The sequence below is a fragment of the Miniopterus schreibersii genome (genome assembly GCF_964146895.1).
Source record: "Miniopterus schreibersii genome assembly, chromosome: X".
In the NCBI taxonomy this organism is placed as follows: domain Eukaryota; kingdom Metazoa; phylum Chordata; class Mammalia; order Chiroptera; family Miniopteridae; genus Miniopterus; species Miniopterus schreibersii.
Window position 1 is genome coordinate 101,561,321 of NC_138104.1, and position 21,301 is coordinate 101,582,621.

Genomic DNA, 21,301 nt, shown 5'->3' on the forward strand with positions numbered 1-21,301 from the left:
TAGTCATTCTCAACAGCAGCTGGTTCTTCTCCATTTGTATTATTATTTCTCATTTCAAACAGAGCTTAATGTGCTAGTCTACACAATGCTTAAGTGCTCATTGGAAAAATGGTGGCCCCCTGGATGAACAAGTCAGCCAAAGGTACTCTTCCTGAGGGCTGAGTAGCCTCAAATCAGAGCACAGAGTTAGGAAAGAGGAGGGAGGGAGGGACTACAGCCTCATGTGGCCATGTGCCAACTAACCTTCAGCTGTGGCCAACCTGTGCAACTGTGCATAGTGGCTCAGCTAAAGCAATTGGAAGCTCATTTCATCATGATGAATGGGACCATTGCCTTTCAATGGGATGTTTGAGTGCACAGATACAGGGACAAGGCAAGGTCCCTGCAGTCCTCTGCAAATTCCCTTTTTGAGTCAGTTCCAGGTTGCAGAGCAATTATCTGAAAATCTGGGTCTGTCCATCAGTTGCAACTCATTCCTATATTTCCTGAGGTCAGTGTCTCTTAACTAATTGGCCAAGATACAACACACAGCGCCTCTCTCCCCTCCAAAACAAAAAACCACATAGCACTCTAGAGCTGGAAGTGCCGCCTTATTTCATGGACGAGGGAACTGAAGCCAGAGGTCAAGAATACAATAGTGGTAGGAAGGAGTACCCAGAACTCTCACTGCTGCACTTGCACTCTGCTGTTCTCTTGACTTCTGCCTTCACAGATGCCATAAGTGAAAAGCCCAGCAGAATGGAGCATTCAATCAGCATTTTGAGAAGATGAGGTTGGGCTTTCTGGCTCCCATCAACCCTTTGTTCTTACTCCCCACCTCTTTTATTAAAATCTCCAAGTAATCATCAGGTTCATCTGTTCAATGATGGAATGCATATATGCTACCATTAACACCTGCTGCTCCAAGTCACCAAAGCAAATTTAGGTGTTGACAGATGTCCTGAGACCAGATGAGATTAGTGGAACAAAGAAGCACTGCAAGCTGTTTAGCGATGGCAGCACCCTCACCACACACAGATGTAGGGATCCTCCGCCCTGACCACTCCCAACCGGAAGTGGGCTAGAAGGCAGTTGCTGCTCCAGAAAAGGGTTGGCTCAGCAGAACTGAAAAAAAGGAGTGGTCTCAAAAGCTGCAGGCCAGTTCTAAATGTATGAAATATATGAAACAACACACACAACAGTATTTCCTTTCCTTGGACAAGATAACACTCATCCAGGCTGGAGATCATGAGCTGGTCAGAGAAGAGTGCAATGGAGAGAGATGCTAGTTGGGTTGGACTGTGGGAAATTCAGGGGCAGAGGAAACTTAGAGCCCTCAGACAAGTTCTGGGAACTGGGAGTAGAGAAAACCTATTCCTCATACTCCATCTGGAACTGTAAGAAGGGGCAATGTCTAGAATTTTCCTCACTGCCATGCATGAGAGCAGCATAGAACTGATGCCAGAAGGGCAAGTCCCTAGTAGGAACTAGAGCCCCGAGCCAGGAGGGTTCTTGGCTTCGCACAGGAAAGAATTCAAGATGCGAGCCAGACAAGAGTTAAAGTGGGAACACAGGTTTATTGAGCAGAGAGGACAAGAAGGAAAAGCCACTCCACAGACAGAACGGCAGACTCTCCTCAGAAGAGAGGAAAGATCCCAACCATCTCTAGAGGTTCAACTTATAGGTTAGTAGTGTCTATGGAAAATTGCTGGTATGGGGAAATAGGGTGGATAATGTCAGAATTAACTTTAACCTTTACAAGGTATATTTGTGGTCTGTTTTCCCTTTATGGTCTGGGTAAATGAGAAGGTCTGGGTAAATGAGAAGGTACCGGTGAGGAGCTGTTAATCGATCTTTGCAAGAATTTTCTTTGTCTGGAGGCTCCTCATGGTCTGCTTGCATCTCGGGTCTGTGGAGTTCTGTGCCAGGCAGCACGGAGCAGGCCCTTGACTTCACTTTGTCTGACTGTAGTTAATTTATATAGTTCTCATGGCCCTCTCCTACATTAGAATGTTGAGGCAAAGAGGGCCTGGACAGCTGACCTGGTTTTCACTGAGCCCCAGAGTATCATGGAGGGAAACACTTCAAAGAGGGACTGAAAATTGGCTGAGACTCTGGCAGGGTTTCAAGGTCAGGTTGAGGGGACAGTGGATGACAGTGTAAACTAACAGGCCACAGTTGAATGAGCTGGCTGATAAAGCAAGACCATCCTGTGTGATTGTTCCATTGCGCCCACAGTCAGATGGAAATGATCTTATAACTTGTAAAGCTTTAAGCATCAGCCATCCTTATCAGCAGGTAGAGACCAGGGGGGCAGAGAAAATATTTATAAAGCTACAATGGGGCTTGATCAAAAATGGAGCTTATATGAGGGGGAAGGCCAGAATAAACCACGTAGCATTGGGTTGGAGTTGGAGACATCAGTATAAACCATATTTAGCTTAATATACATACTGATGGATGAATATAGACAATTTTGCTGATAACAGGCACCTCTGATATGATGTGTCAAAAATGGGACTTCGCTTCTGTGGTCTTCTTCCTCAAAACCCATAACATCATAAGACAGTCATCAGCCCTGGCCAGTTTGGCTCAGTCGTTAGAGCATCGGCCTGCAGACGGGCCAAGGGCACGTACCTGGGTTGCAGGCTCCTTCCCCAGCCCTGGTCCGGGTGCATGTGGGAGGCAACCAATCGATGTGTCTCGCTCACACTGACATTTCTCTCTCTCTCTCTCCCCCCCTTCCACTCTCTCTGAAAAGCAATGGAAAAAATATCCTTGGGTGAGGATTAAAAAAAAAGAAAAAAAGAGAAGAAGAAAATCATTGGAAAAATCCAAATTGAGAGGCACACTACAAAACATCTGACCAGTACTCCTCAAAACTGTCAAGGTCTTCAAAAAACAAGGAAAATCTGAGTAACTGTCACAGGTCATAGCAGCCTAATGAACACTGAATAAAGTATGAAGTTTAACCAATAATAATGTAGCTGTGCTGGTTTATTAGTTGTGACATATGTATCACAGTAATATAAGATGCTCAAATAGGGGACACTGGGTGTGGGGAATACATTGTTCTGTCTTTGCAACTTTTCTGTAAGTCTAAAACTATTCTAAAATAAAAGGTTTATTTAAAAATTAAAAATAAAATAAATGACTATGTAAACTGAGAAAGGTTAAGATTCTCTCTATATGCATATATATGCAAATGCATGTAAAATAAAACGTGAATGTTCTTGCTTAAAACAAAAAGAGAGATAAAGCTTTTTCTAGGGAAGAACAAAGGCAGAAGGTATGAACATTCAGGAAGTATTCATGCAGCTGAGCTCCTTATGATTTTAATGCCCCTACTATTTCTGGAAGCTAAAATTCAATAATTTAATCCTTAACTAGGACATAGTATAGGCTTTAACTGAATGTTTCAATTGCTTTGGTTGTCACATAGCTTATAGCCAAAGATTAAGAAAGTATATTAGTCATGTTCTGCAGGCCTGCCTGTAAAGCAAGTTCCAGGAGAAATGTTTACAGGTATACTTGGTCTGAGATAATAGAAAAATATAGCTAGTTAAGTACAAAACCATGATAGCTTAAACAATGGTAATAGTCACAAGATGTCTGGTTTCTGCTTTCTGCTTTAAAGATAACATCACTGACATACAATTATGACATATTTTGCAGAATCTTGGTTCTTCCACCCAGCACCCTTTGCTCTCACGATAGAATTTTGTGTTGCTGATGTACTGTTTCTTTGTCAAGCAGGAGGAGATAACTCCAGGGCCACAAGGAACCTGATACAAAAAAGCATTATTTTAGGACTAAAGAAACACAGACTTCTCTTTCAGTTCCCTGGAACTTCCCCTCCCCTACTCCCTAGCTACATAAAAACTCTCCACTTTTGCTTTTTAAGAGAGAAGAATAAGAGATCTTGTACTCCCATCTAAATCGAATAAATCTTTCTGTGTCTCCGAGCACCGGTGTCTCAATGTTTTGACCTACTAGTGCATTGGGTCCACCAACCTGAATTTTTGGAAGTGATGCCTTGCACAGGGCATGGCCTACAGTGAGGGCTCTATGAAAATTCATTGTTAATGAGGGTGATAGAAATAGAGCTGCCAAAGGAGCCAGAGAAAGAGTGACCTGAGAAAGGGGCAAATCAGGACTGAACAGTATGGCAAAGGCTAGGGGGAAGAAGCTGGTTTTTCCAGAATGCAGCTCTCAGCACCTCATCACCACCCTCCCTTTACAATAGTTCTTCAGAGGATTTTCCATTGCCTGCAGGATAGAGTCTAACTTTCTTAGGATTATGAACAAGTCACTTTCTGATGAGCTCTGTCTCCCTTCTCAGCTCTTCAAAAACCAAGTCCCCCTTCTGACCCAACACTCCAGTCTTTAAAATTTCCCCTTCCAAGTCCCACTCACACACACCTCTGATCACTCACATTACCCCATCTCACCCCTCCACACAAATGTGGCTACCTTCTTCGATTCCTCCAGGACTCAGTTTGGACTTTATCAGCTCTGAGGTGCTGGGTCTGAACCAGCCCCACTCTTGGCTTGGTTGGGCCTCCTGTTCTGTGCTCCCAAAAGGCCAAGCCATCCTTTGCATCCCTCTTTCAATACCGTCATCATTCATTAAGTGAGTACCATGTGACCCACTCTGGATTGGGTGCTCCCTGAGGGCAGGCACTTTTTCCTTTTATCCCCATGCTCCCAGCCCACTGGCTGTGGGATAGGAGAAACTTGGTAAATGTTTTGGTAAAAAGATTTACCAAGGGAGGGAGTGGGAGAAGAAAGGAAGTATTGCATAGCCACAGATGACCCTTAAAGTAGAGCTAACTTACTATGTTTCAGGCCCTTTCCTTTATTAACTTATTTACCTCTCCCAGGAACCCTATGATGTAGGGACTATGGTGATTCCCATTTTTCATGAGAGGAACCTAAGGCACAAAGAGGTTAAAACTGTCAGGTTACTTTGGCTCCAGAGCTGTCCTCTTGACCACTATCCAACATTCCAACAATGGAATGATCACAGGGACCTATAAAAAGTCTCTTAATTTTGGGAAAGAGAAGGTGACTGGTGACATTCAAGAGACTAGTTTTGACAGTGTGGTAGAGGCAAAAGCTAGGTTATAAAGGTTAAACAGCAGTGGGGGATGAGATCAGACAGGCTCACCCCCCACTCAGCACCAGCCTCAAGACGAAAGATTCACTTTCCTTAATGAGTGCACTGAATACCATTATCTTGGCTCAAGCCACCACCCTAAGCATGGATCCTGAGCCGGAATGCAAGTTTCCCTGTGATTTAGATCCAATCCTTTTCCAACCCTCCCTCTCAAAACTCTTGGACCTCAGTCCTGCCCTTCAGTTGACATGACTGCCCTTTGCTCCTTGACAATGCCCTGAACTGTTCCCCACTCTGCAATCTTCTCCATGCTTCTTGGAGAAGCCTCTGCTGGACCCCACTTCACCCTGCCTTTGTAAATCATGGGAGCTTGCATTCTGTGATCTTGTGAGCATGTAGGATGCAGCTGGTATGTTCTGACCATCTCAACTGGCACCACTTTGCAGAAGATGTGAGCTCTCTCAGTCCCCGGGCCCCTCCATGCCTCTTGTGGTATTTGATCTCCGCTGTGCCAGGCACCCATCGAAGGCTGTACCCCTTTACATCTCACATTCATCTTGGGTGGTTATTATAATCTTTGTTTTCAGAGGAGGAAGCAGGCTTGCAAAGGTTCAGTAATTTGCCCACATTGAACCAAAAGCTCTGCTGAACTTGTCACATCCTGCCCTGGATTATATTTTGGTGGGTCCATCTTACATTTTCTACAGACCATAAACCTTTTGTGTCCAAGGGGTGTTTTATTCATCCAGCATGGTCCTGTGCATTTATCAGTCAATAAATGCTGGTGAAAACAAAAGGAAGACACGAAATTTGATGTTGGTAGAATTAAGGGAAGTTTTTTATATGTAAATGTTTCATGATTATAATATTATTACGTATTTCTAAATTGAGGAACATAAAAGATGAACAATGTCCAACTTCCACTCTTCAAAGGTAACCATTATTGTCCTGGCCGGTGTGGCTCAGTGTTGGGTATTGTCCCATGCACCGAAAGGTTGCCGGTTTGATTCCTGGTCAGGGCACATGCCCAGGCTGTAGGCTCAGTCCTTGGTAGGGGGCATGCAGGAGGCAGCCGATTGATGTTTCTCTGTTTTTACCTCTCCCTTCCTCTATCTCTTAAAAAAACAATTCTTAAAAAAAATAAAGGTAACCAATATTAAACAATTTGGTGTATGTTCAAGATTCTTCCTGTGTATATACCGATATACCATTACAAACAGAATCCTCTGACAAAAATGGGATCATATACGTGCTTTTGTGCACCACTTTTTTCCACCTGGCATTCTGTTTTGTATGTGTACATCTGTCTTATTCTTAAGGGCTATGTTGCATACATTGTATGGATGTAACATTTTATTTAATGAATCTCCTATTGGCTGACATTGGGGTTGGCCTAATTCTTTGAAATTACAAACAATGCTGCAACAAACACCTTTGGAGAGAAAATAATTTTAAAAGAAGTGTGTTCAGGTGAGGAGGAACACCGGCAGAGTGGAAGAGACTGATTATGCAGCAGATGAAGTGCACTTCCCAACTTGGTGAAAGGGAATGACCCCAGGAGCAGGGGTGGGTGGAGTTTTAACTTTCAGAGGGGAAGAGACACCTAAGGAAGGGCCACCTTTCCTTGCAGAATAGGATAGATTTCTTGGTGGATAGGGGCTTTGGGGTAAGAATCTTGTTTTTGTGAGACAGTGCAAGGGATGGTCACAAAAAACATATTTTGATGTCGAGGGGTGGGGCTTTGAAGATGTGCTCATAGGAGGGCCTCCAATTTCTTTGTGATGTAGATGGTGAGGTTGTGTACTGAGGGAGAGAACATCTGGTGGGGGTGGGTGGTGTCAATACCAGAGGTTGAAAATGTGCAGAAGATTTGGGGGACAGCCACTTAATTCAAATACAAGAGGGCACGCTGAAAGCATAACAATCTGGGAGGTCTGAGGCCCAGGGAAGAGAGGAATGAGATCTTCATTTGATTTGCCACAATCCCAGTGTCCCTCTTCCCTGGGCCCACCCCAACACACTATTCCTCTTTTCTTCTAAACCTCTTTTCCCAATCTCAGCATCTCTCAAAATGGTGCTTTTAGAGTTGGAGGAAACCGTGTTTGTTTCTTCCTTTCTGCACCTGCACCCCAAGGAACTTCAGAAACGCCTTCAGGGTCATAAATTACTTTTGGAAGATCCGGCCAAAGGCAAAGGAGTCAATAACCATCCTGCCACCAGGTGGCGATCTCTGTCCAGCATTTCGAACAGGATTAAAGGAGCACAAAATATTAAATTACTGTAAAAGTTCATAAAATCTACACATGCACAGAAGCTTTATTCCTGGTTTGGGGGCAGTTTCATTTAAGGCAGCCCCAGTTTCCAAATAAAAGCAATTTTTACTTATAATTTGCCTTATGGGTCTCAAAGTGTTTAAGATTTAAGAAAACACCGTGAAACAATAAGCTTTTGCTCCCCCATTTGGGAATAGATAATTTTAACTAAGAAATGAGCTAGAGAAGGGTCAATTTCATAAAATTATAAGTGATATGAAATAAAGCCCAGACTGCCCCATGTATATTCTATATCCTGTTACCGAGTTACATTTTGAGAAAACAAAACAAAACAAAACCAGATTACCCAAGAAATACAGCCAACTGCAATGTGCAGAAAGACTGCTTTATTTTGTATAACTCAGTTTCCTGTCTGTCTTTGAGCTTTCCTCTTACCTGGCTCTCCTGAGGCTTCGCCCAGACCTTCAGGGAACTGAGGATCCTTGTCTCCCATGGGTGGTGCAGGTTCTCAGTTTGATGTAGTGACACACCAGGGTGGTGTGCGTGTGTGTGCGCCCATGAACATACACAATCCATTTCTTAATTATTTTCCACATAAAGTTGGCAGGTTCCCTCTTCCCTCGGAACCAACAGACCCGCGCAGCCCCCTTATTACCTTTCCTCCCTTTCCTCTTCACCTCTCCCCAAAAGGGGTGGAGGAGCAGCCTCTCGCTTTGCCCTTCCTGGAGACCCAGGTGTCCTTTTACCTCCACAAGCCTCCCACTCCCTGATCCCATTAGGCCTTTAGAAGACAAAATCCAAGGAACTTGCCCTGCAACTGTCTCCTAAGTCAATGTGCGAAGAGCTTGATGTCAGTTTGAATGGGAGCAAAGGAAAAGGGAAAGAGGAGATGACATTCTCAGAGATTACTCTGCCTCCCAGAGTCAACTGAGCACCTAATTTAAGAAACATAAATATAAATTGTGTCAAGGGCAGGGTTTTGCAACAGTTTGTCTTTAGATTATTTGCATAGGGATCATCTGGTTCTCATTTAAAATTCAGGACTCATATATATTGACCCAGGAGCTCAGGGCAGGGCCAGTGAAGCCAATGAAGGTTGAGACCACTCAGCAGAGATCGAGTTCTCAACTTTGCCCCCATATTGGATGTACGTGTGCACTTTAAAATCTGAAAGCCCATGCCCGGCCGGGCGTGGCTCAGAGGTTGAGCGTTGTCCTAGGATCCAGGCGATCAGGGTTCGATTCCCCGGTCAGGGCACATGCCCGGGTTGCGGGCTGCAGCCGATCAATGACTCTCTTGTCGTTGATGTTTCTATCTCTCTCTCTCCCTCTCCTTTCCTCTCTCTGAAATCAATAAAGATATATTTTTTAAAAAAATCTGAAAGCCCAGGCTACATACACCCCAGATCAATTACATCAGAATCTGCATGGGTGGGGCCCAGTCATGGGGATTTTACACCTTCCCAGGTAATTTAATGTGCAACCAAAGTTAAGAACCACTGTAACAGGTGGCGGAGCTGATCTCCGAATCTCTGGGACTGTCTCACAATAAATATATTCTCCCTTCTGGGGTATCCTGGTATTATCCACAGCCTGAGAATCTGTGTCTGTGGTTGCAACCCTTGTTACTGATGGCATAGGGTTTTCTCCCATCTGTGTGTTTACATGGATCAAAGGCTTAATTGTAGGACTTGAAACCATAAAACCCCTTGAAGAAAACAGGGGGAAAGCTCACTGACATTGATCCTGGCAATTATTTCACTTGGATATGACACCAAAAGCACAGGCAACAAAAGCAAAAATAAACAAGTGGGACTACATCATGCTGAAAAGCTTCTGCACAGCAAAGTAAACAATAACAAAATGTAAAGGCAACTGACAGAATGAGAGAAAAGATTTGCAAACCATATCTGATTAGGGGTTAATGTCCAAAATATGTAAGGAACTCATACAGCACAATAGCAAAAAAAAAAAAAAAAAAAAAAAAATGGGCACAGCAACTGAATAGACATTTTCCCAAAGAAGATATACAAAGGGCCAACAAATATATGAAAAGATGCTTAACATCACTAATCACCACAAAAATGCAAATCAAAACCACAGGGAGATATCACCTCAAACCTGTTAGCATGGCTATTATAAAAAAGACAAGAGATATCAAGTGTAGGTGAGGTTGTAGAGGAAAGGGAACACTCCTGCACTGTTAGTGGAAATGTAGTTTGGTATAGACATTAGGGAAAACAGTATGGAAGTTCTCAAAAATTTAAAAATGGAACTATCATATGATTCAGCAATCTCATTACAAGTTATATATACAAAAGAAATGAAATCAGTATCTTGTAGAGATATCCACACTCCTGGTTTATTGTAGCATTATTCACAGTAGCCAAGATATATGGAAACAACCTAAGTGTCTATTAATGGATGAATGAATTAAGAAAATGTGGTATATATACAATGGATTATTATTCAACCACAAAAAGAAAATCCTGCCATTTGCAACAAGATCGATGAACCTGGAGGACATTATGCTGAGTGAAAAAGCCAGACAGAGAAAGACAAATACTGTATGATTTCACTTATATGTGGAATCGAAAAAAGTGAAGCTCATAGAACCAGAGAGTAGAATGGTGGTTAGTAGGTACTGGGGGTGGGGGGATGAGGAAAATTGGGAGATATCGGTCAAAGGGTACAAACTTTCAGTTATAAGATGAATAAATTCTGAGGATCTAATGTACAAAATGGTAATTATAGTGAATAATACTGTATTGTATATTTGAAATTTACTAAGATAGTAGTTCTCATCACGTGAAAAAAAAGGTAATTGTGTGAGGTGATGGATATGTTAATGAAGTTGATTGTGGTAATCATTTCACAATGTAGACATATATCAAACCATCACATTGCACACCTTAAATATATACAATTTTTATTTGTCAGTTATACCTCAATAAAGTTGGGGGGAGAGAAAAAATGAAAATCAGTAGTTGAGTAATATATGTCCACTGGCATAAAAATCATTAACATAAACATTAAGATTCTGTTTACACTAAATTATACTAGATATTCTTTTATGAAAGCCAATTAGTGGTAACACATTTTCATCTGTTCATGGGCACTAACTGCTTGGATAAAAGTATAAAGTAACAATTGTACTTGAAACTTTAATAAAATCATGAAATTTTGAATCTACCAAGTGTCTGGAAAATAGGAGTGCAACCTGAGTTCCGATTTCTTAGTTTGTAAATTGCCCATTTTCCTGTTTAAATATCCACAATGTTCAACTATATGAGCTTCTTGTAAATATATTTATAGAATGTAAATATATTTAAGGCAGTCACATGTAGCAACCCGTTGTATACACAATGTAAGTTTCCTCTCCTCCCCTACCAAGCTGGTTTAAAGACTTTCCTTTCAGCAGTGTTTCTCAAATTTTAATGTATGTAGGAATCACCTGGGAACCCGGGGCCTTTATACAAATGCAGGCTCTGATTCAGCAGGTCTAGGGTAGGACTGAGATTCTGCATTTCTAACAAGCTTCCAGAGGTGCTGATACTGCTGGTCTGTGGGCCACTCTGAGTAACAAAAACTCTACACACTGTCTGGGTTTCCTCACCTCCTAACCTTCTCCAGTCTGAATTTAGCCTTTCCCCTCTACCAACAGAGCTCATTCTCAGACCACCAGTAACTTCCATTTCTGTAAATTAAATGGGAACTTTGCAAGCCTTCATCTCCCTCTCAGCAGCATGTGATGCTGTCCTCAAGCTCCTTGCTTCCTGGGCTTCTTAGACACTGCAGTCCTAGTTTTCTTGTCTATCTCCTTCTTTTTGTTTTCAGACCCTTCCTGTACCAGCTGTAAAAGGTTAGAAGTATTCAAAGCTTAATTCCCATTATCTTTCCTTTTTATCCATACCCTGCACCTAGGTCACTGGTTCCCAACTAGGAAGCAATGTATTTTGTCCCCCAACGGACATTTGGCATATATTTTGGTTGTCACAACTTGGGGGTGGGGGTTACTCCTGGCATCTAGAGGGTAGAGGCCAGGGATGCAGGCCATATCTGGAAAAATATAAACTTATGTGTGACAGTGGAGACCAATTATACCCAGAGTCAGTAGAAATATCAAAGAGGAGGGGGGTAAGCATGGGAAGAACTAAATTCTGATTCTTACAGGTTAAGAACCATCACACAGTTTCATGCAAACCAACATTTGGCAACACTCCATACTTCTGGATTTTCTTCTTGCAGGATTATAGAAAAAGCAGAACTGGGGATATGTGAGAACTTGGAACAACAAAAAGGGACTTTCCTCACAAATTTTAAGCAGGAAATGGTCAGCATTCTCATGGTAGCAAGAATATTGTGGAAAATAAAAAATCATATTTTTAAAAAGCCTGCAGAAATGAGCTCTGGGTATTTGAGACATTTCTGGAAAGTAAGATGGGCTTAAATCCAAAGAAAACAAAAGTAGGCCAAGCAATGATTGAGACTATGTAATGAATGGAAGAGCTAACAAATTGAGTGTCACCCTTTAAATAAAAAAAAATATTTAAAATATAAAGGTAGCACATGAAATGTTGAGCAAAAACTTTATACAAAGCAAAAATGGTTAGGAGAGGAAAATTCCCAGATACTGTATGCTAAAAGAAAAAGATTAAAAATATTCACTGTATGTGGAATGTTTTATATAGTGTTGCATCATCTTTGACTTGGTTAACTTTGTCTGTGGGAAGCCGGCAGGAAACACCCAAACATCATGCACACCCAACAACAGTTTTCATGAGTTCACAGTTAAAGTAAGATTAAAAAGACTGCTAACCCTCAAGCTACCAAGGCACAGTGAGATTTAAAGATACCATTTATGTGCTGCAGAGGGAGGGGGGTGGCAGGAGAGAATAGTTAGTGGTTAGATTATTCAGAAATCTGACAGAGGCAGAGATGATGAAGATGAGAGAAGAGAGGAGAGAGAAGAGAGAAGAGAGAAGAGAGGAGAAGAGAGAGAGAGAGAGACAGAGAGAGAGAGAGAAGAGGAGAGAGAGAGGAAGAGGGAGAGAGAGGAAGAGGGAGAGAGAGAGAAAGAGAGAGGGAGAGAGGGAGGGGAGGGGAGAGAGAAACCAAGGGAGATTCCATTGCTACTTAGAACAGTTTAACTTTGGGGGCATGTTCTATGAAAAGAGGAAATGTGTCATTATGTCAGGGGGGAAAAAGCTGCTCATTTACTCATGCATTTAGCACACACAATGCAGCACTGGGCTGCTCACAGTTTTTCATCTACACCAGGGTGGGAAACCTTTTTTCTGCCAAGGGGCATTTGGATATTTAAAACATCATTCTCGGGCCATACAAAATTATCAACTTAAAAATTAGCTATGAAAAAAGCTCCTACATTTACTGAATTTTGAGTTCTGCCTGTGGTTGCCTTGGCAGGGACAGATCACATGATCCCGAGGGCTGGATCTTCCACACCCCTGATCTGCACCTACATGTGCAAAGGGCAAGGCATGGCCAGCCCCTTCTTGAGACACCAAACAAAAGCAATGCAAATAAATGGTCGAAACAAAGATTTGATAGTGTCTGATCTTCAACCTTTTTTTATATTGCCCTCTCATCAATAAACAACATTTAACATACACCCCTACATATATCTGTATTAGCACACTAGGCATGTGGTAAAATAGCCACAAACACTCTTTTTAAAAGATGACTATATCTATTATATTTTCTTCTCACACCTGTAACAACAGTCAGGGTCAAATTCAGACACTAAGAAAATTACACTAAAGACATCCTGAAAACCATAACTATAACCAGGACTAATGGGATTGAAAATCAGTTGGCCATGTGCCCCTGTCTCTACCTAAATCTGCCCAGTGTACTTGTCCAAGCTGCCTTCACATTCCAGCCCTGAACAAAACTGCCAATTCTATAGAGTTAATTATAGCCCTCTAAAACAAGTGCCAAGTGGGAAGCAATTTGAGTTGAAGTGCAGCTCCACTCCCTAGCACTGAGTTAAGAGCACTGAGGGTTATACACAGAAGGAGAAAGAGAAATTGAGCGCCACTTGGGGGCCCAGCCTTTCCTTGCTAAAGTGATCCCTGTATTAGCAGTCTCTGGAACCCCAAAGGAAGACACGGTGCTTTCCCAACTGGAGTCTGTAGACCATCTGCTTCAGAAGCACGTGGGCTATTTCCAGAAATGCAAATTTGTGGGCCCCAGAGACCAGGATCTCTGGTGTGTGGACCTGGAATCTCCATGGTTTCCAAGCTCCCTAGGTTATTCTAGTCCCCAGGAAAACTGGAGAAATAATTGAATTGATTGCACAGAACAGGGTCAGTTTTGGGCAGGGCCATTTAATTCCTCTGTGGCCTTGGGCATTTGACTTAACCCTTTTGATCCCACCTTCAACTTTGAGTTGACCCATCATCTTTAAGATGGAGCTCCTATACCAGCCTCATAGAAGTGATGTGAAAATCTAATGGAATAAATGAATCATTTAATTTGCATTTGCTGCTTAATAAATATGATTTCCTTTCTTCTTTATCCACCACACCCCACTCAATAACATTGTTCAGTACCAGTGACTTCATCTTACACTCTTCTTCCTGTGATCCTCCTCACTCTCTTCTTGCCCTGTCATTCCCTTTGGGAACCTGCTCCCAGGAGTAGGAGCCAAACATGTGATTATTTTAAAATCCATCCTCTCTATTCGGAATACGCTGCCTGTGTTTTCCCTACTTAGGTGGCTTGTTCTGGAGAGCTGATCATCTCACAAATTAAACCATCATGATGTGTTAATGGACAAGAGCAATGTGTTAAAACAATCCCTGGCAGGTTATAAATTAACTAGGTGTTTCAATTACTATGCTTCAATCAAAAGACAAGAAATCATGGGACATGCAGACCTAGGAGAGGAAGATGGGCACTGTAAACAGTTTATTTAATGACTCCCATCTGGTTACAAAATCCTTTTATCCTTTTTGGTGGGCCTCCATGTGGACCTGGCCCAGGAGTGTTACCCTGGTAGCTACTGGACAACAGACTAGTTCTAATTTCCAAAACAGCCCATGCACTCTTCTTACCAGCCTGGCCCCCCTGGACCATGGGCCTTAGATATGGGTTCATGGAGATAAACGTCCATTGCTCAAGATATCAACTCATGCAACTCACTATTATGAAAGCCGGCGAATCCATGAACCACTGCATCTTCCCGGCTGCTGAGGAGTGAAGCGGTATCATACAAGTGTGGCACCCTAGTTGGCTGTTGCTGTCTGGCCTTAGACTTAGGGGTTGCCACTGGCCAGACTAACACTGAGAGCCATTTTCTGTGTATGGAAGCAACTGCCCACCTCACCCTGCCCACTGGCGGGCTCTAGGGATGTCCAAAAACTACCACAAGGCCACCATGATTTCTGTTTCCCCTCAAGATCCTACCAGACATTTCCGAAGGGTGCTCGTTGTGAGACACTGTGACTCAAGCCTCTTGTCAGTTTAAGTCTGGGCTCTTCCAAAACAATAATATAAATCACCAAGAGGGAGAAGGGGTATATATATAAATAAACATCACCACCAAAATGTCATGACAAACATGTTAGAAATTCATTACAACCGGAAATTAGGGTCATCTTCAAGGCAGTGCACCAGGTCTTAACTCACCTGCTTAAAAATTGAGGTAAAGGAGAAAGAATACGAATTTGAGTGTGGTGGAGAGTCCGGCCAGAGCCACCCAGGGAAGGTTTCACTGAGCCCATTATAGAAGGTGGTGCTCACTGAAGCAGGTGGGGAGTTAGTCTGTGTGTGGGAAAGAGATCAGTTTTAAACTGAAGTTCACACAAAACCACTGCTTCCTAACAGAAGACTCCACCTGCAACAATAGCTTTCTTTTCATTCTTGTGATTACATGAGATTAACCATGGTGTCTAAAGCCAAAAAGGAAACTGACAGGGAGGGGGAGGCAAACCAAGATGGAAAATATATAAAACCTAAAACAGTGTGAAACTCCCCTATTGTCATTTCATTGTCACCAGCATGGATGGCACCTATGTCACCGAGCCTTTTTCCATACAGTCCCATCATGAGTTTGAGACTTTTATTCTCTCTCTCTCCTTTTAAATGTTTTATTGATTTCAGACAGGAAGGGAGATAGAAACATCAATGATGAGAGTCACTGATCGGCTGCCTCCTGCACGCCCCCTACTGGGGATGGAGCCCGCAACCCGGGCCTGTGCCCTGACCGGGAATTGAACCTGACTTCCTGGTTCACAGGTCAATGCTCAACCACTGAGCCACGCCAGCTGGACTTTTCTCTTTTTTAGCCTTCCCCCTCACTATGTTAGTGGGTTGGTTGCCTGTTCTCCTTTATTACATTAACTCAGTGAAATGGATTCATTTTCGGTCCTGGTGTTCTCCAAAGCATGTGACCTTCTGAGTTCCCCTCAATCGTGTTCTCTGGCCCTCTCCCTCCCACACTGTTATTTGTATTCAGAAGATACGGATAATTCTCGGTGTTCCTTAGGGTCAAGGGCTCAGTCTTCCACCAGACACAGCTGGTGGCCTGTCCCATTACTAACTACTCCTGAGGCCTGGCACCCCAAAGCTCCAAGGAAGGGGATGCTCCCACAGTCTGTCTAGTAAATCTGCTCCATCACCGGTGTGCTCTGCTCATTTTAGTACATGCGCAAGAGGCGGAGGGCAAATCAAACTTTATCCCCGCCCGTCCAGAAACTGGGCCAGAGGGAGAAACAAGATGGCGGGCGGGCGACAGCTGCCCCGCCGCCTCCCGCAAATGTGTCAAAATCACAGCTAAAACCCAGAACCACCATCCCTCAGAGCCTCCTGAGATCCGGCTGCACAGAAGCCCCGCAACCAGGGAGCTGAGGCAGCACCGAGACGGGAGGAGGGGGAGACGCGGGCGGGGCGGGGATGAATCCCGGAGACGCGGCCGGGCCCAGACCCGGTGCCGCGGGGAAACCCGGGAGGGAATCTCGGCGGCGGGGGTTTCCCGGAGGAGCAGGGGTCCCAGCCCCACAGCAGCCCCCAGCCCAGGGCTCCAGGCCGGGAAGAGACGTCCCCACAACTCCGGGCTGTGAAACCAGCGGGGACTGTCCCTGAGGGTCGCGGAGGCCGCGGGAGCCCCAGCAGCTCCTCTCAAGGGCCCGGCGCGGACTCACTCGGACGCTCCCTCTGAGCCCAGCGCCGGGCAGCGGCCGGAAAGGACCTGGGACACTCGGGGAGGGACTAACCTGCCTGAGATCCGGGCGAGAGGCGGAGGGCGGCTTCCTCCCAGGCAGAAGGGCTGGCGGAGGCCATGGCTCCTGTGGCGAGTCCTCCCCGCACAGCCGGCGGGCAGGCGCCATGTTTGAGTCGCCAGCGCCTGACTCACCTTTGGCCCCGCCCCGTGATTCCCGGAGGCCCCGCCCTCCCCGCCTGCAGCTCATCCGGGACATTTCCAGGGGCTTTTCTGTCCAAGTGCCCTCTCGAGCCTCATGCTTAGGACTCTCCTAAAATCTCTCAGACAAGCAGCAGCTGCCCCATGCGGCTTGATAAGCGGCCCCAGGCCTGGCACTAGCGGCAGCTGCACTGGCTCATAGCTGGGCCTCTCCTGGGCACCTCCAGGCCCAGCACAAGGAGCAGCCAACTACGGTTTGCTGAGTAGCTCATGCTGGGGGGCCCTGGGCAAGGCACTGGCACAGGCTGACTGTGCACCTCCCGGGAGGCCCCAGGGACAGTGCACCTGGTGGGCAGACTCGACCACGCTGGATTACAACCCTGCCACATCCACGAGTGACACTCAAGGGGCGCACTTGGTGAACACCAAAGCCCCACTGAAGTAAATCCTGCTCCATGGGGGTGTCTCCAGCACAGCAGCTCTCTGGCTGTAGCTGCAGCGGGTCCTCACAGCCGATTGGCCTGGGGGTCAGTTCCTCCCAGGGACGCCAACAGCAACCAAGGCTCAACGACAACAGGACAGTGCACAGCCCACACAGGGGAGCACCTAGAAGGCCCAGCTCAGGGGACTGGGGAGGCGGAGCCACTGGACCCTCCTGGACACCTACTACACAAAGCCACTCTACAAATTCCAGGAGACAGCAGCTCTACCTAATACATAGAAACAAACACCAGGAAGCAGCCAAAATGCAGAGGCAAAGAAACATGTCACAAAGGAAAGAACAGGAGAAATCTCTAGAAGAGGAACTAAATGAAATAGAACCAAGCAAGCTAACAGATACAGAGTTCAGAATAATGGTTATAAAGATGCTCAAGGATATTAGTAAGAGTATGACGAAAATAATTAAGAAAATCGATGACATCATAAAGGACCAATTTGAAATGAAGGCTACATGAACTGAAATGAAGAATAATTTACAGGGAATCAACAGTAGAAGAGAGGACGCTGAGAATCAAATCAGCAATTTGGAACATGAGGAAACAAAAAACACCCAACCAGAAGAGCAAAAAGAAAAAAGAATCCAGAAATATGAAGATAGCATAAGGAGCCTCTGGGACAACTTCAAGAGGCCCAACATTGGTATTATTGGGATCCAGAAGGAGAGGAAAGAGACCAAGAAGTTGAAAACCTATTTGAAAAAACAATGACAGAAAACTTCCCCTACCTGGGGAAAGAAATAGACTTACAAGTTCAGGAAGCACAGAGGGTCCCAAACAAGAGGAACCCAAAGAGGCCCACAGCAAGACACATCACAATTAAAATGCCAAAGGTTAGAGATAGAATCTTAAAAGCAGCAAGAGAAAAGCAGTTAATTACATACAAGGGAGCACCCATGCGACTGTCACCTGATTTCTCAACAGAAACCTTGCAGGCCAGAAGGGAGTGGCAGGAAATATTCAAAGTGACGAAAAACATGGAACTACAACCAAGATTGCTCTTCCCAGCAAAGCTATCATTTAGAACTGAAGGTCAGATAAAGAGCTTCATAGGTAAGGAAAAGCTAAAGGAGTTCATCACCACCAGAGCAGCACTACAGGAAAATTTGACGGGTCTTCTTTAAGAAGAAGCTAATGAACAAAAGAATCTGATGAACTACATAGATCCAGAGACATTGACACAGACAACAGACAGTCATATCTCAGAGGAAAGAGGGAAGGGAGGTGGAGAGTGCGAAGAGATTAACCAAAGAAGTTATATGCATATATGCACAACCCATGGACACAGACAATGAAGGGGTGGAGGCCTGGGGAGGGGGTGGGAGCGAGGTGGAGGGGGTCATGATGGGGGGGATGGGACACCTGTAATACTCCCAACAATAAAGATAAATTTAAAAAAAAAATTGGGTCATAGCCTGGCTCAGTGGCTTGAGCGTCGACCTATGAATCAGGAGGTCAGTTCTGTTCCTGGTCAGGGCACATGCCCGGGTTGTGGGCTCGATCCCCAGTAGGGGGCGCGCAGGAGGCAGCCGATCAATGACTCATCACTGATGTTTCTCTCTCGCCCTCTCCCTTCCTTTCTCTGAAATCAATAAAAAACATACGTTTTAAAAATTGGGACATAAATACCTTGCAGGGCATTCAACCTGGTTCTCCTTGGTTAGGATGAAAAAGTGGGAGTAAATAAAAAGCCTGTCTTATGGGGATGGGGGACGGACATCCTCACGAAAAAGAAGTGTGTGTTTGCTATCCACATTAGTTTCCTTGGAGACTGGGGAACAAGATGCCCCGGTTCTTAAGTTAGTACTGTGTATTCCCTGACTACATTTAAGGGACCATCTAGACCTAAGAGTGTTCAGGCAGATAGAGCTGGAAGCAGACGTGAGGATGGGGCCAGGAGAACCTGACTCAGGAACAAGGCTATGATCAGACTGCTGCTCCTCCTCCTCTATAGATGGCAGACACGTGCTTTGCCTTGTTATCAGCCATAACATTTGCCCTGCCTAATGTCTCCCTTGTCTTGCATCCTAAAAACGCCCAAGTCTTCCTGAGGTACAGTGTCTATCTGAGGAGGAAGGACACACTCTAGCCAGGTTCAGGCGTGAAAGGGGCTGGGGGCCAAGCCTTGATGGTGGAGTGGGATTTATGGAGAATCAGGAGTCTGTTCCAGAGAAGAGCCAACCAGAAGCGAGTCAGAGGAGAAGCAGAAAATTCAGAGCTTTGCAGGTGACCTGGCAGTTACACTCTCCTGGTAGCCTGAGTTGGTGGCTTTTGATCTGAGCCATCTATGAATGGCTCCAGTCGTACAGAGCTCCACAGAGGGCCCTCAGCAGGTTAAAAGAGTGACTTGTCAAGATGACAAAGGAATTAAATCTAAAACCATCTGTTTATGTGCTTTTGGTTGTTTCCTACAACAAACCACTGTACTTGTAACCTCATGTCAAAATACACTGTGGTTTCTAAGTTGCATGCTTCTCAGTTTCCCTTCCTCTTGATGCATTTCAGAAAATGTTTAAGTTGTCTTCAAGTACTTTATGGTTTATAAATTGCCAAAATAGCTTAAACTTTATGTATTTTAAAGGAAGAAATTTATGATGGCCAAAAGCCAATTTTCTATGTTACTATCTTTGTTTTCACTGAAGAAGGAAGGCATCTATTAAGTACAGGAGTTGTCAAATGGCTCGCTCTGGCAACTTAACCATTTCTCCATTCTAGAGATTAATTTGGGAGTCCATGAACCTTAGTAATTAATTGCATGTCCTTTGGAAGTAATTCATATATTATGTATTTACAACCATACTTAAAGTTAAACTTTTGGCATTTCCATCTATAAGGAAAATATGAAACTAATGAACTCGTGACTTTCAAGCCAGTGGAAAGTATGTGTGTCTTCATAATGTCTTGGTCCTTTCTGTTGTTTTTGAGATGTGAAGCTGAAGTTCAAGTTTGAAGCTTTCTCAGTGTTAAGGTTTTTAAATCTGTTTTCCCTTCTCTGTTCCTCCCAAATTTAAAGGAAGCTATACCATTGTCATCTCTGCCTGATAACTATAAATAAATAATACTCTTGGGTCCTCTTTTAGAGTTTACCATCAAAACCACTGAATGTTGATAGATCAAAGTTGCAGAATAAATATACAATAGTAGTTAACAAAGCAATTTGAAAGATCATTGGATGGGGCAATTTTACTTTGGACACAGTACTTTGCAATACAAATAAAAATATTTGTCTTAGGCAGCTTGGGCTACTATAATAAAATACCGTAAACTGGGTGGCTTAAACAACAAACATTTATTTCTCACAGTTTTGGAGGGTGGAAGTCCAAGGTCAGAGTGCCAGTATGGTCTGGTTCTGGGGAGGACCCTCTTCTGGTTGCAGACCGTTGACTTCTCTTCGTATCCGTACATGATGGAAAGACTGCAAGCTAGTTCTTTGGCTTCTTCTTATAAAGGCGCTAATCCCATCATGAAGACTCCACTTGCAGGACCTTATCACCTCCCAAAGGCCCTGCCTCCTAACACCATCACATTGAGGGTTGGGATTGTGACGTGAATTTGGGGGGAAGCAAACAAAAAGTCCATACAATATTTAAGCAGGTAAATTATCATCAAAGGTAAAGAACATCACTTTGTATGAAAACAGATCACTTTGTTTTCCATTTGTAAATAGATTATGTCCATCAATGGTAAAGATGTCTCTCACTATTTCCCCATGGAACCAAGCAACAGGCCCAAGGGAAAAAAGCCAGTGGCATTTTGACAGGCAGCCAACACTCCACCTGCACAGAAAGGGGTGTTAGATGACACTGAAGTAATTAGTTGAGGAGTTAACCGTGTGCTGTTTTTTTTAAAATTTATCTTTATTCTTGAAAGTATTACAGACGTCCCATTTTTTTCTCCATTGATCCCCTCCACCTGGCATCCACCCCTGCCCCCCCCCAGCCTTCTCCACACCCCTGCCTGTGTCCATGGGTTATGTATATATACATATAACTTCTTTGATTAATCTCTCCCCACCCACTCCCCCACCCCTGCCTTCCCTCTGAGATTAA